We start from the raw sequence: 16,630 nt of genomic DNA on the forward strand, positions 1-16,630 counted from the left end.
TGAAGATATTCCTTTTTCCACTTAAGGATCCTAAGCCCTCCAAATGTCCACTTGCAGTTTCTACAGAAAGAGTGTTTCAGAACTGCTCAATGCAAAGTAAAGTTCAACTCTTTTAGCTGAATGCACAGAAAAGAAAGAAGTTTCAGAGAATGTTTCTGTGTAGCTTTTATTTGAAGATAGTCCTGTTTCCACTATAGGCCCTTTATCGCTCCGATTGTCCACTTGCAATTTCTACAGAAAGTGTGCTTCAGAACTGCTCATTAAAAAGTAAGGTTCAACTCTGTTAGTTGAATGCACAGAACAGAAAGAAGTTTCGCAGAATGCTTCTCTGTAGTTTTTATTTGAAGATATTCCTTTTTCCAATAGAGGACCCTTGGCGCTCCAATTGTTCACTTGCAGTTTCCCCAGAAGGAGTGTTTCAGAACTTCTCAATCAAAAGTAATGTTAAATCCTGTTAGTTGAATGCACAGAACAGAAAGAAGTTTCGCAGAATGCTTCTGTGTAGTTCTTACTTGAAGATATTCCTTTTTCCACTAAAGGCCCCTTAGCGCTCAGAATGTCCACTTGCAGCTACTGCAGAGAGAGTGTTTCAGAGCTGCTCAATTAAAAGTGAGCTTCAACTCTGTTAACCGAATGTTCAGAGCCCAAAGAAGTTTCACACAGTGCTTCTGTGTAGTTTTTATTTGAAGATATTTCTTCTTCCACTATAGGCCCCTTAGTGCTCTGAATATCCACTTCCAGTTTCTACAGAGAGAGTGTTTCAGAATTGCTGAATCAAAAGTAAGCTTCAAATGTGTTAGTTGAATGCACAGAACAGAAAGAAATTTCACAGAATGCTTCTGTGTAGTTTTTATTTGTAGTTATTCCTTTTTCCACTATAGGCCCCTTAGCGCTCCGAATGTCCACTTGCACTTTCTACAGAAAGAGTGTTTCAGATGTGCACAATCCAAAGTAAGCTTCAAGTCTGCTAGTTGAAAGCGCAGAACAGAGAGAAGTTTCACAGAATACTTCTGTGTAGTTTTTATTGGAAGATATTCCTTTTTCCAATGTAGGCCCCTTAGCGATCGGAATGTCCACTTGCAGTTTCCGCAGAAGCAGTGTTTTAGAACTGCTGAATCAAAAGTAAGGCTCAACTCTGTTAGTTGAATGCAAAGAAGAGAAAGAAGTTTCACTGAATGCTTCTGTGTTGTTCTTATTTGAAGATATTCCTTTTTCAACTAAAGGATCCTAAGCCCTCCAAATGTCCACTTGCAGTTTCTACAGAAAGAGTGTTTCAGAACTGCTCAATGCAAAGCACAGTTCAACTCTTTTAGTTGAATGCACAGAACAGAAAGAAGTTTCACAGAATGCTTCTGTGTAGCTTTTATTTGAAGATACTCCTCTTTCCACTATAGGCCCTTTAGCGCTCCGATTGTCCACATGTAATTTCTACAGAAAGTTTGGTTCAGAACTGCTAACTAAAAAGTAAGGTTCAACTCTGTTAGTTGAATGCACAGAACAGAAAGAAGTTTCGCAGAATGCTTCTCTGTAGTTTTTATTTGAAGATATTCCTTTTTCCCATAGAGGACCCTTGGCGCTCCAATTGTTCACTTGCAGTTTCCCCAGAAGGAGTGTTTCAGAACTTCTCAATCAAAAGAAATGTTAAATTCTGTTAGTTGAATGCACAGAACAGAAAGAAGTTTCGCAGAATGCTTCTGTGTAGTCTTTATTTGAAGTTATTCCTTTTTCCACTAAAGGCCCCTTAGCGCTCCGACTGTCCACTTGCACTTTCTACACAAAGAGTGTTTCAGATGTGCACAATCCAAAGTAAGGTTCAACTCTGTTAGTTGAATGCAAAGAAGAGAAAGAAGTTTCACAGAATGCTTCTGTGTTGTTTTTATTTGAAGATATTCCTTTTTCCACTTAAGGATCCTAAGCCCTCCAAATGTCCACTTGCAGTTTCTACAGAAAGAGTGTTTCAGAACTGCTCAATGCAAAGTAAAGTTCAACTCTTTTAGCTGAATGCACAGAAAAGAAAGAAGTTTCACAGAATGTTTCTGTGTAGCTTTTATTTGAAGATAGTCCTGTTTCCACCATAGGCCCTTTATCGCTCCGATTGTCCACTTGCAATTTCTACAGAAAGTGTGCTTCAGAACTGCTCATTAAAAAGTAAGGTTCAACTCTGTTAGTTGAATGCACAGAACAGAAAGAAGTTTCGCAGAATGCTTCTCTGTAGTTTTTATTTGAAGATATTCCTTTTTCCAATAGAGGACCCTTGGCGCTCCAATTGTTCACTTGCAGTTTCCCCAGAAGGAGTGTTTCAGAACTTCTCAATCAAAAGTAATGTTAAATCCTGTTAGTTGAATGCACAGAACAGAGAGAAGTTTCGCAGAATGCTTCTGTGTAGTTCTTACTTGAAGATATTCCTTTTTCCACTAAAGGCCCCTTAGCGCTCAGAATGTCCACTTGCAGCTACTGCAGAGAGAGTGTTTCAGAGCTGCTCAATTAAAAGTAAGCTTCAACTCTGTTAACCGAATGTTCAGAGCCCAAAGAAATTTCACACAATGCTTCTGTGTAGTTTTTATTTGAAGATATTTCTTCTTCCACTATAGGCCCCTTAGTGCTCTGAATATCCACTTCCAGTTTCTACAGAGAGAGTGTTTCAGAACTGCTGAATCAAAAGTAAGCTTCAACTGTGTTAGTTGAATGCACAGAACAGAAAGAAATTTCACAGAATGCTTCTGTGTAGTTTTTATTTGTAGTTATTCCTTTTTCCACTATAGGCCCCTTAGCGCTCCGAATGTCCACTTGCACTTTCTACAGAAAGAGTGTTTCAGATGTGCACAATCCAAAGTAAGCTTCAAGTCTGCTAGTTGAAAGCGTAGAACAGAGAGAAGTTTCACAGAATACTTCTGTGTAGTTTTTATTGGAAGATATTCCTTTTTCCAATGTAGGCCCCTTAGCGATCGGAATGTCCACTTGCAGTTTCCGCAGAAGCAGTGTTTTAGAACTGCAGAATCAAAAGTAAGGCTCAACTCTGTTAGTTGAATGCAAAGAAGAGAAAGAAGTTTCACTGAATGCTTCTGTGTTGTTTTTATTTGAAGATATTCCTTTTTCAACTAAAGGATCCTAAGCCCTCCAAATGTCCACTTGCAGTTTCTACAGAAAGAGTGTTTCAGAACTGCTCAATGCAAAGCACAGTTCAACTCTTTTAGTTGAATGCACAGAACAGAAAGGAGTTTCACAGAATGCTTCTGTGTAGCTTTTATTTGAAGATACTCCTCTTTCCACTATAGGCCCTTTAGCGCTCCGATTGTCCACATGTAATTTCTACAGAAAGTTTGCTTCAGAACTGCTCACTAAAAAGTAAGGTTCAACTCTGTTAGTTGAATGCACAGAACAGAAAGAAGTTTCGCAGAATGCTTCTCTGTAGTTTTTATTTGAAGATATTCCTTTTTCCAATAGAGGACCCTTGGCGCTCCAATTGTTCACTTGCAGTTTCCCCAGAAGGAGTGTTTCAGAACTTCTCAATCAAAAGAAATGTTAAATTCTGTTAGTTGAATGCACAGAACAGAAAGAAGTTTCGCAGAATGCTTCTGTGTAGTCTTTATTTGAAGTTATTCCTTTTTCCACTAAAGGCCCCTTAGCGCTCCGACTGTCCACTTGCACTTTCTACAGAAAGAGTGTTTCAGATGTGCACAATCCAAAGTAAGGTTCAACTCTGTTAGTTGAATGCAAAGAAGAGAAAGAAGTTTCACAGAATGCTTCTGTGTTGTTTTTATTTGAAGATATTCCTTTTTCCACTTAAGGATCCTAAGCCCTCCAAATGTCCACTTGCAGTTTCTACAGAAAGAGTGTTTCAGAACTGCTCAATGCAAAGTAAAGTTCAACTCTTTTAGCTGAATGCACAGAAAAGAAAGAAGTTTCACAGAATGTTTCTGTGTAGCTTTTATTTGAAGATAGTCCTGTTTCCACTATAGGCCCTTTATCGCTCCGATTGTCCACTTGCAATTTCTACAGAAAGTGTGCTTCAGAACTGCTCATTAAAAAGTAAGGTTCAACTCTGTTAGTTGAATGCACAGAACAGAAAGAAGTTTCGCAGAATGCTTCTCTGTAGTTTTTATTTGAAGATATTCCTTTTTCCAATAGAGGACCCTTGGCGCTCCAATTGTTCACTTGCAGTTTCCCCAGAAGGAGTGTTTCAGAACTTCTCAATCAAAAGTAATGTTAAATCCTGTTAGTTGAATGCACAGAACAGAAAGAAGTTTCGCAGAATGCTTCTGTGTAGTTCTTACTTGAAGATATTAGTTTTTCCACTAAAGGCCCCTTATCGCTCAGAATGTCCACTTGCAGCTACTGCAGAGAGAGTGTTTCAGAGCTGCTCAATTAAAAGTGAGCTTCAACTCTGTTAACCGAATGTTCAGAGCCCAAAGAAGTTTCACACAATGCTTCTGTGTAGTTTTTATTTGAAGATATTTCTTCTTCCACTATAGGCCCCTTAGTGCTCTGAATATCCACTTCCAGTTTCTACAGAGAGAGTGTTTCAGAACTGCTGAATCAAAAGTAAGCTTCAACTGTGTTAGTTGAATGCACAGAACAGAAAGAAATTTCACAGAATGCTTCTGTGTAGTTTTTACTTGAAGTTATTCCTTTTTCCACTATAGGCCCCTTAGCGCTCCGAATGTCCACTTGCACTTTCTACAGAAAGAGTGTTTCAGATGTGCACAATCCAAAGTAAGCTTCAAGTCTGCTAGTTGAAAGCGCAGAACAGAGAGAAGTTTCACAGAATACTTCTGTGTAGTTTTTATTGGAAGATATTCCTTTTTCCAATGTAGGCCCCTTAGCGATCGGAATGTCCACTTGCTGTTTCCGCAGAAGCAGTGTTTTAGAACTGCTGAATCAAAAGTAAGGCTCAACTCTGTTAGTTGAATGCAAAGAAGAGAAAGAAGTTTCACTGAATGCTTCTGTGTTGTTTTTATTTGAAGATATTCCTTTTTCAACTAAAGGATCCTAAGCCCTCCAAATGTCCACTTGCAGTTTCTACAGAAAGAGTGTTTCAGAACTGCTCAATGCAAAGTACAGTTCAACTCTTTTAGTTGAATGCACAGAACAGAAAGAAGTTTCACAGAATGCTTCTGTGTAGCTTTTATTTGAAGATACTCCTCTTTCCACTATAGGCCCTTTAGCGCTCCGATTGTCCACATGTAATTTCTACAGAAAGTTTGCTTCAGAACTGCTCACTAAAAAGTAAGGTTCAACTCTGTTAGTTGAATGCACAGAACAGAAAGAAGTTTCGCAGAATGCTTCTCTGTAGTTTTTATTTGAAGATATTCCTTTTTCCAATAGAGGACCCTTGGCGCTCCAATTGTTCACTTGCAGTTTCCCCAGAAGGAGTGTTTCAGAACTTCTCAATCAAAAGTAATGTTAAATTCTGTTAGTTGAATGCACAGAACAGAAAGAAGTTTCGCAGAATGCTTCTGTGTAGTTTTTATTTGAAGTTATTCCTTTTTCCACTATAGGCCCCTTAGCGCTCCGAATGTCCACTTGCACTTTCTACAGAAAGAGTGTTTCAGATGTGCACAATCCAAAGTAAGGTTCAACTCTGTTAGTTGAATGCAAAGAAGAGAAAGAAGTTTCACAGAATGCTTCTGTGTTGTTTTTATTTGAAGATATTCCTTTTTCCACTTAAGGATCCTAAGCCCTCCAAATGTCCACTTGCAGTTTCTACAGAAAGAGTGTTTCAGAACTGCTCAATGCAAAGTAAAGTTCAACTCTTTTAGCTGAATGCACAGAAAAGAAAGAAGTTTCACAGAATGTTTCTGTGTAGCTTTTATTTGAAGATAGTCCTGTTTCCACTATAGGCCCTTTATCGCTCCGATTGTCCACTTGCAATTTCTACAGAAAGTGTGCTTCAGAACTGCTCATTAAAAAGTAAGGTTCAACTCTGTTAGTTGAATGCACAGAACAGAAAGAAGTTTCGCAGAATGCTTCTCTGTAGTTTTTATTTGAAGATATTCCTTTTTCCAATAGAGGACCCTTGGCGCTCCAATTGTTCACTTGCAGTTTCCCCAGAAGGAGTGTTTCAGAACTTCTCAATCAAAAGTAATGTTAAATCCTGTTAGTTGAATGCACAGAACAGAAAGAAGTTTCGCAGAATGCTTCTGTGTAGTTCTTACTTGAAGATATTCCTTTTTCCACTAAAGGCCCCTTAGCGCTCAGAATGTCCACTTGCAGCTACTGCAGAGAGAGTGTTTCAGAGCTGCTCAATTAAAAGTAAGCTTCAACTCTGTTAACCGAATGTTCAGAGCCCAAAGAAGTTTCACACAATGCTTCTGTGTAGTTTTTATTTGAAGATATTTCTTCTTCCACTATAGGCCCCTTAGTGCTCTGAATATCCACTTCCAGTTTCTACAGAGAGAGTGTTTCAGAACTGCTGAATCAAAAGTAAGCTTCAACTGTGTTAGTTGAATGCACAGAACAGAAAGAAATTTCACAGAATGCTTCTGTGTAGTTTTTATTTGTAGTTATTCCTTTTTCCACTATAGGCCCCTTAGCGCTCCGAATGTCCACTTGCACTTTCTACAGAAAGAGTGTTTCAGATGTGCACAATCCAAAGTAAGCTTCAAGTCTGCTAGTTGAAAGCGCAGAACAGAGAGAAGTTTCACAGAATACTTCTGTGTAGTTTTTATTGGAAGATATTCCTTTTTCCAATGTAGGCCCCTTAGCGATCGGAATGTCCACTTGCAGTTTCCGCAGAAGCAGTGTTTTAGAACTGCTGAATCAAAAGTAAGGCTCAACTCTGTTAGTTGAATGCAAAGAAGAGAAAGAAGTTTCACTGAATGCTTCTGTGTTGTTTTTATTTGAAGATATTCCTTTTTCAACTAAAGGATCCTAAGCCCTCCAAATGTCCACTTGCAGTTTCTACAGAAAGAGTGTTTCAGAACTGCTCAATGCAAAGTACAGTTCAACTCTTTTAGTTGAATGCACAGAACAGAAAGAAGTTTCACAGAATGCTTCTGTGTAGGTTTTATTTGAAGATACTCCTCTTTCCACTATAGGCCCTTTAGCGCTCCGATTGTCCACATGTAATTTCTACAGAAAGTTTGCTTCAGAACTGCTCACTAAAAAGTAAGGTTCAACTCTGTTAGTTGAATGCACAGAACAGAAAGAAGTTTCGCAGAATGCTTCTCTGTAGTTTTTATTTGAAGATATTCCTTTTTCCAATAGAGGACCCTTGGCGCTCCAATTGTTCACTTGCAGTTTCCCCAGAAGGAGTGTTTCAGAACTTCTCAATCAAAAGAAATGTTAAATTCTGTTAGTTGAATGCACAGAACAGAAAGAAGTTTCGCAGAATGCTTCTGTGTAGTCTTTATTTGAAGTTATTCCTTTTTCCACTAAAGGCCCCTTAGCGCTCCGACTGTCCACTTGCACTTTCTACAGAAAGAGTGTTTCAGATGTGCACAATCCAAAGTAAGGTTCAACTCTGTTAGTTGAATGCAAAGAAGAGAAAGAAGTTTCACAGAATGCTTCTGTGTTGTTTTTATTTGAAGATATTCCTTTTTCCACTTAAGGATCCTAAGCCCTCCAAATGTCCACTTGCAGTTTCTACAGAAAGAGTGTTTCAGAACTGCTCAATGCAAAGTAAAGTTCAACTCTTTTAGCTGAATGCACAGAAAAGAAAGAAGTTTCACAGAATGTTTCTGTGTAGCTTTTATTTGAAGATAGTCCTGTTTCCACTATAGGCCCTTTATCGCTCCGATTGTCCACTTGCAATTTCTACAGAAAGTGTGCTTCAGAACTGCTCATTAAAAAGTAAGGTTCAACTCTGTTAGTTGAATGCACAGAACAGAAAGAAGTTTCGCAGAATGCTTCTCTGTAGTTTTTATTTGAAGATATTCCTTTTTCCAATAGAGGACCCTTGGCGCTCCAATTGTTCACTTGCAGTTTCCCCAGAAGGAGTGTTTCAGAACTTCTCAATCAAAAGTAATGTTAAATCCTGTTAGTTGAATGCACAGAACAGAAAGAAGTTTCGCAGAATGCTTCTGTGTAGTTCTTACTTGAAGATATTCCTTTTTCCACTAAAGGCCCCTTAGCGCTCAGAATGTCCACTTGCAGCTACTGCAGAGAGAGTGTTTCAGAGCTGCTCAATTAAAAGTGAGCTTCAACTCTGTTAACCGAATGTTCAGAGCCCAAAGAAGTTTCACACAATGCTTCTGTGTAGTTTTTATTTGAAGATATTTCTTCTTCCACTATAGGCCCCTTAGTGCTCTGAATATCCACTTCCAGTTTCTACAGAGAGAGTGTTTCAGAACTGCTGAATCAAAAGGAAGCTTCAACTGTGTTAGCTGAATGCACAGAACAGAAAGAAATTTCACAGAATGCTTCTGTGTAGTTTTTATTTGAAGTTATTCCTTTTTCCACTATAGGCCCCTTAGCGCTCCGAATGTCCACTTGCACTTTCTACAGAAAGAGTGTTTCAGATGTGCACAATCCAAAGTAAGCTTCAAGTCTGCTAGTTGAAAGCGCAGAACAGAGAGAAGTTTCACAGAATACTTCTGTGTAGTTTTTATTGGAAGATATTCCTTTTTCCAATGTAGGCCCCTTAGCGATCGGAATGTCCACTTGCAGTTTCCGCAGAAGAAGTGTTTCAGAACTGCTGAATCAAAAGTAAGGCTCAATTCTGTTAGTTGAATGCAAAGAAGAGAAAGAAGTTTCACTGAATGCTTCTGTGTTGTTTTTATTTGAAGATATTCCTTTTTCAACTAAAGGATCCTAAGCCCTCCAAATGTCCACTTGCAGTTTCTACAGAAAGAGTGTTTCAGAACTGCTCAATGCAAAGTACAGTTCAACTCTTTTAGTTGAATGCACAGAACAGAAAGAAGTTTCACAGAATGCTTCTGTGTAGCTTTTATTTGAAGATACTCCTCTTTCCACTATAGGCCCTTTAGCGCTCCGATTGTCCACATGTAATTTCTACAGAAAGTTTGCTTCAGAACTGCTCACTAAAAAGTAAGGTTCAACTCTGTTAGTTGAATGCACAGAACAGAAAGAAGTTTCGCAGAATGCTTCTCTGTAGTTTTTATTTGAAGATATTCCTTTTTCCAATAGAGGACCCTTGGCGCTCCAATTGTTCACTTGCAGTTTCCCCAGAAGGAGTGTTTCAGAACTTCTCAATCAAAAGTAATGTTAAATTCTGTTAGTTGAATGCACAGAACAGAAAGAAGTTTCGCAGAATGCTTCTGTGTAGTTTTTATTTGAAGTTATTACTTTTTCCACTATAGGCCCCTTAGCGCTCCGAATGTCCACTTGCACTTTCTACAGAAAGAGTGTTTCAGATGTGCACAATCCAAAGTAAGGTTCAACTCTGTTAGTTGAATGCAAAGAAGAGAAAGAAGTTTCACAGAATGCTTCTGTGTTGTTTTTATTTGAAGATATTCCTTTTTCCACTTAAGGATCCTAAGCCCTCCAAATGTCCACTTGCAGTTTCTACAGAAAGAGTGTTTCAGAACTGCTCAATGCAAAGTAAAGTTCAACTCTTTTAGCTGAATGCACAGAAAAGAAAGAAGTTTCACAGAATGTTTCTGTGTAGCTTTTATTTGAAGATAGTCCTGTTTCCACTATAGGCCCTTTATCGCTCCGATTGTCCACTTGCAATTTCTACAGAAAGTGTGCTTCAGAACTGCTCATTAAAAAGTAAGGTTCAACTCTGTTAGTTGAATGCACAGAACAGAAAGAAGTTTCGCAGAATGCTTCTCTGTAGTTTTTATTTGAAGATATTCCTTTTTCCCATAGAGGACCCTTGGCGCTCCAATTGTTCACTTGCAGTTTCCCCAGAAGGAGTGTTTCAGAACTTCTCAATCAAAAGAAATGTTAAATTCTGTTAGTTGAATGCACAGAACAGAAAGAAGTTTCGCAGAATGCTTCTGTGTAGTCTTTATTTGAAGTTATTCCTTTTTCCACTAAAGGCCCCTTAGCGCTCCGACTGTCCACTTGCACTTTCTACAGAAAGAGTGTTTCAGATGTGCACAATCCAAAGTAAGGTTCAACTCTGTTAGTTGAATGCAAAGAAGAGAAAGAAGTTTCACAGAATGCTTCTGTGTTGTTTTTATTTGAAGATATTCCTTTTTCCACTTAAGGATCCTAAGCCCTCCAAATGTCCACTTGCAGTTTCTACAGAAAGAGTGTTTCAGAACTGCTCAATGCAAAGTAAAGTTCAACTCTTTTAGCTGAATGCACAGAAAAGAAAGAAGTTTCACAGAATGTTTCTGTGTAGCTTTTATTTGAAGATAGTCCTGTTTCCACTATAGGCCCTTTATCGCTCCGATTGTCCACTTGCAATTTCTACAGAAAGTGTGCTTCAGAACTGCTCATTAAAAAGTAAGGTTCAACTCTGTTAGTTGAATGCACAGAACAGAAAGAAGTTTCGCAGAATGCTTCTCTGTAGTTTTTATTTGAAGATATTCCTTTTTCCAATAGAGGACCCTTGGCGCTCCAATTGTTCACTTGCAGTTTCCCCAGAAGGAGTGTTTCAGAACTTCTCAATCAAAAGTAATGTTAAATCCTGTTAGTTGAATGCACAGAACAGAGAGAAGTTTCGCAGAATGCTTCTGTGTAGTTCTTACTTGAAGATATTCCTTTTTCCACTAAAGGCCCCTTAGCGCTCAGAATGTCCACTTGCAGCTACTGCAGAGAGAGTGTTTCAGAGCTGCTCAATTAAAAGTAAGCTTCAACTCTGTTAACCGAATGTTCAGAGCCCAAAGAAGTTTCACACAGTGCTTCTGTGTAGTTTTTATTTGAAGATATTTCTTCTTCCACTATAGGCCCCTTAGTGCTCTGAATATCCACTTCCAGTTTCTACAGAGAGAGTGTTTCAGAACTGCTGAATCAAAAGTAAGCTTCAACTGTGTTAGTTGAATGCACAGAACAGAAAGAAATTTCACAGAATGCTTCTGTGTAGTTTTTATTTGTAGTTATTCCTTTTTCCACTATAGGCCCCTTAGCGCTCCGAATGTCCACTTGCACTTTCTACAGAAAGAGTGTTTCAGATGTGCACAATCCAAAGTAAGCTTCAAGTCTGCTAGTTGAAAGCGCAGAACAGAGAGAAGTTTCACAGAATACTTCTGTGTAGTTTTTATTGGAAGATATTCCTTTTTCCAATGTAGGCCCCTTAGCGATCGGAATGTCCACTTGCAGTTTCCGCAGAAGCAGTGTTTTAGAACTGCTGAATCAAAAGTAAGGCTCAACTCTGTTAGTTGAATGCAAAGAAGAGAAAGAAGTTTCACTGAATGCTTCTGTGTTGTTTTTATTTGAAGATATTCCTTTTTCAACTAAAGGATCCTAAGCCCTCCAAATGTCCACTTGCAGTTTCTACAGAAAGAGTGTTTCAGAACTGCTCAATGCAAAGCACAGTTCAACTCTTTTAGTTGAATGCACAGAACAGAAAGAAGTTTCACAGAATGCTTCTGTGTAGCTTTTATTTGAAGATACTCCTCTTTCCACTATAGGCCCTTTAGCGCTCCGATTGTCCACATGTAATTTCTACAGAAAGTTTGCTTCAGAACTGCTCACTAAAAAGTAAGGTTCAACTCTGTTAGTTGAATGCACAGAACAGAAAGAAGTTTCGCAGAATGCTTCTCTGTAGTTTTTATTTGAAGATATTCCTTTTTCCAATAGAGGACCCTTGGCGCTCCAATTGTTCACTTGCAGTTTCCCCAGAAGGAGTGTTTCAGAACTTCTCAATCAAAAGAAATGTTAAATTCTGTTAGTTGAATGCACAGAACAGAAAGAAGTTTCGCAGAATGCTTCTGTGTAGTCTTTATTTGAAGTTATTCCTTTTTCCACTAAAGGCCCCTTAGCGCTCCGACTGTCCACTTGCACTTTCTACAGAAAGAGTGTTTCAGATGTGCACAATCCAAAGTAAGGTTCAACTCTGTTAGTTGAATGCAAAGAAGAGAAAGAAGTTTCACAGAATGCTTCTGTGTTGTTTTTATTTGAAGATATTCCTTTTTCCACTTAAGGATCCTAAGCCCTCCAAATGTCCACTTGCAGTTTCTACAGAAAGAGTGTTTCAGAACTGCTCAATGCAAAGTAAAGTTCAACTCTTTTAGCTGAATGCACAGAAAAGAAAGAAGTTTCACAGAATGTTTCTGTGTAGCTTTTATTTGAAGATAGTCCTGTTTCCACTATAGGCCCTTTATCGCTCCGATTGTCCACTTGCAATTTCTACAGAAAGTGTGCTTCAGAACTGCTCATTAAAAAGTAAGGTTCAACTCTGTTAGTTGAATGCACAGAACAGAAAGAAGTTTCGCAGAATGCTTCTCTGTAGTTTTTATTTGAAGATATTCCTTTTTCCAATAGAGGACCCTTGGCGCTCCAATTGTTCACTTGCAGTTTCCCCAGAAGGAGTGTTTCAGAACTTCTCAATCAAAAGTAATGTTAAATCCTGTTAGTTGAATGCACAGAACAGAAAGAAGTTTCGCAGAATGCTTCTGTGTAGTTCTTACTTGAAGATATTAGTTTTTCCACTAAAGGCCCCTTATCGCTCAGAATGTCCACTTGCAGCTACTGCAGAGAGAGTGTTTCAGAGCTGCTCAATTAAAAGTGAGCTTCAACTCTGTTAACCGAATGTTCAGAGCCCAAAGAAGTTTCACACAATGCTTCTGTGTAGTTTTTATTTGAAGATATTTCTTCTTCCACTATAGGCCCCTTAGTGCTCTGAATATCCACTTCCAGTTTCTACAGAGAGAGTGTTTCAGAACTGCTGAATCAAAAGTAAGCTTCAACTGTGTTAGTTGAATGCACAGAACAGAAAGAAATTTCACAGAATGCTTCTGTGTAGTTTTTACTTGAAGTTATTCCTTTTTCCACTATAGGCCCCTTAGCGCTCCGAATGTCCACTTGCACTTTCTACAGAAAGAGTGTTTCAGATGTGCACAATCCAAAGTAAGCTTCAAGTCTGCTAGTTGAAAGCGCAGAACAGAGAGAAGTTTCACAGAATACTTCTGTGTAGTTTTTATTGGAAGATATTCCTTTTTCCAATGTAGGCCCCTTAGCGATCGGAATGTCCACTTGCTGTTTCCGCAGAAGCAGTGTTTTAGAACTGCTGAATCAAAAGTAAGGCTCAACTCTGTTAGTTGAATGCAAAGAAGAGAAAGAAGTTTCACTGAATGCTTCTGTGTTGTTTTTATTTGAAGATATTCCTTTTTCAACTAAAGGATCCTAAGCCCTCCAAATGTCCACTTGCAGTTTCTACAGAAAGAGTGTTTCAGAACTGCTCAATGCAAAGTACAGTTCAACTCTTTTAGTTGAATGCACAGAACAGAAAGAAGTTTCACAGAATGCTTCTGTGTAGCTTTTATTTGAAGATACTCCTCTTTCCACTATAGGCCCTTTAGCGCTCCGATTGTCCACATGTAATTTCTACAGAAAGTTTGCTTCAGAACTGCTCACTAAAAAGTAAGGTTCAACTCTGTTAGTTGAATGCACAGAACAGAAAGAAGTTTCGCAGAATGCTTCTCTGTAGTTTTTATTTGAAGATATTCCTTTTTCCAATAGAGGACCCTTGGCGCTCCAATTGTTCACTTGCAGTTTCCCCAGAAGGAGTGTTTCAGAACTTCTCAATCAAAAGTAATGTTAAATTCTGTTAGTTGAATGCACAGAACAGAAAGAAGTTTCGCAGAATGCTTCTGTGTAGTTTTTATTTGAAGTTATTACTTTTTCCACTATAGGCCCCTTAGCGCTCCGAATGTCCACTTGCACTTTCTACAGAAAGAGTGTTTCAGATGTGCACAATCCAAAGTAAGGTTCAACTCTGTTAGTTGAATGCAAAGAAGAGAAAGAAGTTTCACAGAATGCTTCTGTGTTGTTTTTATTTGAAGATATTCCTTTTTCCACTTAAGGATCCTAAGCCCTCCAAATGTCCACTTGCAGTTTCTACAGAAAGAGTGTTTCAGAACTGCTCAATGCAAAGTAAAGTTCAACTCTTTTAGCTGAATGCACAGAAAAGAAAGAAGTTTCACAGAATGTTTCTGTGTAGCTTTTATTTGAAGATAGTCCTGTTTCCACTATAGGCCCTTTATCGCTCCGATTGTCCACTTGCAATTTCTACAGAAAGTGTGCTTCAGAACTGCTCATTAAAAAGTAAGGTTCAACTCTGTTAGTTGAATGCACAGAACAGAAAGAAGTTTCGCAGAATGCTTCTCTGTAGTTTTTATTTGAAGATATTCCTTTTTCCCATAGAGGACCCTTGGCGCTCCAATTGTTCACTTGCAGTTTCCCCAGAAGGAGTGTTTCAGAACTTCTCAATCAAAAGAAATGTTAAATTCTGTTAGTTGAATGCACAGAACAGAAAGAAGTTTCGCAGAATGCTTCTGTGTAGTCTTTATTTGAAGTTATTCCTTTTTCCACTAAAGGCCCCTTAGCGCTCCGACTGTCCACTTGCACTTTCTACAGAAAGAGTGTTTCAGATGTGCACAATCCAAAGTAAGGTTCAACTCTGTTAGTTGAATGCAAAGAAGAGAAAGAAGTTTCACAGAATGCTTCTGTGTTGTTTTTATTTGAAGATATTCCTTTTTCCACTTAAGGATCCTAAGCCCTCCAAATGTCCACTTGCAGTTTCTACAGAAAGAGTGTTTCAGAACTGCTCAATGCAAAGTAAAGTTCAACTCTTTTAGCTGAATGCACAGAAAAGAAAGAAGTTTCACAGAATGTTTCTCTGTAGCTTTTATTTGAAGATAGTCCTGTTTCCACTATAGGCCCTTTATCGCTCCGATTGTCCACTTGCAATTTCTACAGAAAGTGTGCTTCAGAACTGCTCATTAAAAAGTAAGGTTCAACTCTGTTAGTTGAATGCACAGAACAGAAAGAAGTTTCGCAGAATGCTTCTCTGTAGTTTTTATTTGAAGATATTCCTTTTTCCAATAGAGGACCCTTGGCGCTCCAATTGTTCACTTGCAGTTTCCCCAGAAGGAGTGTTTCAGAACTTCTCAATCAAAAGTAATGTTAAATCCTGTTAGTTGAATGCACAGAACAGAGAGAAGTTTCGCAGAATGCTTCTGTGTAGTTCTTACTTGAAGATATTCCTTTTTCCACTAAAGGCCCCTTAGCGCTCAGAATGTCCACTTGCAGCTACTGCAGAGAGAGTGTTTCAGAGCTGCTCAATTAAAAGTAAGCTTCAACTCTGTTAACCGAATGTTCAGAGCCCAAAGAAGTTTCACACAGTGCTTCTGTGTAGTTTTTATTTGAAGATATTTCTTCTTCCACTATAGGCCCCTTAGTGCTCTGAATATCCACTTCCAGTTTCTACAGAGAGAGTGTTTCAGAACTGCTGAATCAAAAGTAAGCTTCAACTGTGTTAGTTGAATGCACAGAACAGAAAGAAATTTCACAGAATGCTTCTGTGTAGTTTTTATTTGTAGTTATTCCTTTTTCCACTATAGGCCCCTTAGCGCTCCGAATGTCCACTTGCACTTTCTACAGAAAGAGTGTTTCAGATGTGCACAATCCAAAGTAAGCTTCAAGTCTGCTAGTTGAAAGCGCAGAACAGAGAGAAGTTTCACAGAATACTTCTGTGTAGTTTTTATTGGAAGATATTCCTTTTTCCAATGTAGGCCCCTTAGCGATCGGAATGTCCACTTGCAGTTTCCGCAGAAGCAGTGTTTTAGAACTGCTGAATCAAAAGTAAGGCTCAACTCTGTTAGTTGAATGCAAAGAAGAGAAAGAAGTTTCACTGAATGCTTCTGTGTTGTTTTTATTTGAAGATATTCCTTTTTCAACTAAAGGATCCTAAGCCCTCCAAATGTCCACTTGCAGTTTCTACAGAAAGAGTGTTTCAGAACTGCTCAATGCAAAGCACAGTTCAACTCTTTTAGTTGAATGCACAGAACAGAAAGAAGTTTCACAGAATGCTTCTGTGTAGCTTTTATTTGAAGATACTCCTCTTTCCACTATAGGCCCTTTAGCGCTCCGATTGTCCACATGTAATTTCTACAGAAAGTTTGCTTCAGAACTGCTCACTAAAAAGTAAGGTTCAACTCTGTTAGTTGAATGCACAGAACAGAAAGAAGTTTCGCAGAATGCTTCTCTGTAGTTTTTATTTGAAGATATTCCTTTTTCCAATAGAGGACCCTTGGCGCTCCAATTGTTCACTTGCAGTTTCCCCAGAAGGAGTGTTTCAGAACTTCTCAATCAAAAGAAATGTTAAATTCTGTTAGTTGAATGCACAGAACAGAAAGAAGTTTCGCAGAATGCTTCTGTGTAGTCTTTATTTGAAGTTATTCCTTTTTCCACTAAAGGCCCCTTAGCGCTCCGACTGTCCACTTGCACTTTCTACAGAAAGAGTGTTTCAGATGTGCACAATCCAAAGTAAGGTTCAACTCTGTTAGTTGAATGCAAAGAAGAGAAAGAAGTTTCACAGAATGCTTCTGTGTTGTTTTTATTTGAAGATATTCCTTTTTCCACTTAAGGATCCTAAGCCCTCCAAATGTCCACTTGCAGTTTCTACAGAAAGAGTGTTTCAGAACTGCTCAATGCAAAGTAAAGTTCAACTCTTTTAGCTGAATGCACAGAAAAGAAAGAAGTTTCACAGAATGTTTCTGTGTAGCTTTTATGTGAAGATAGTCCTGTTTCCACTATAGGCCCTTTATCGCTCCGA

The sequence above is a fragment of the Symphalangus syndactylus genome, chromosome 14, assembly GCF_028878055.3.
Source record: "Symphalangus syndactylus isolate Jambi chromosome 14, NHGRI_mSymSyn1-v2.1_pri, whole genome shotgun sequence".
NCBI classification, from domain to species: domain Eukaryota; kingdom Metazoa; phylum Chordata; class Mammalia; order Primates; family Hylobatidae; genus Symphalangus; species Symphalangus syndactylus.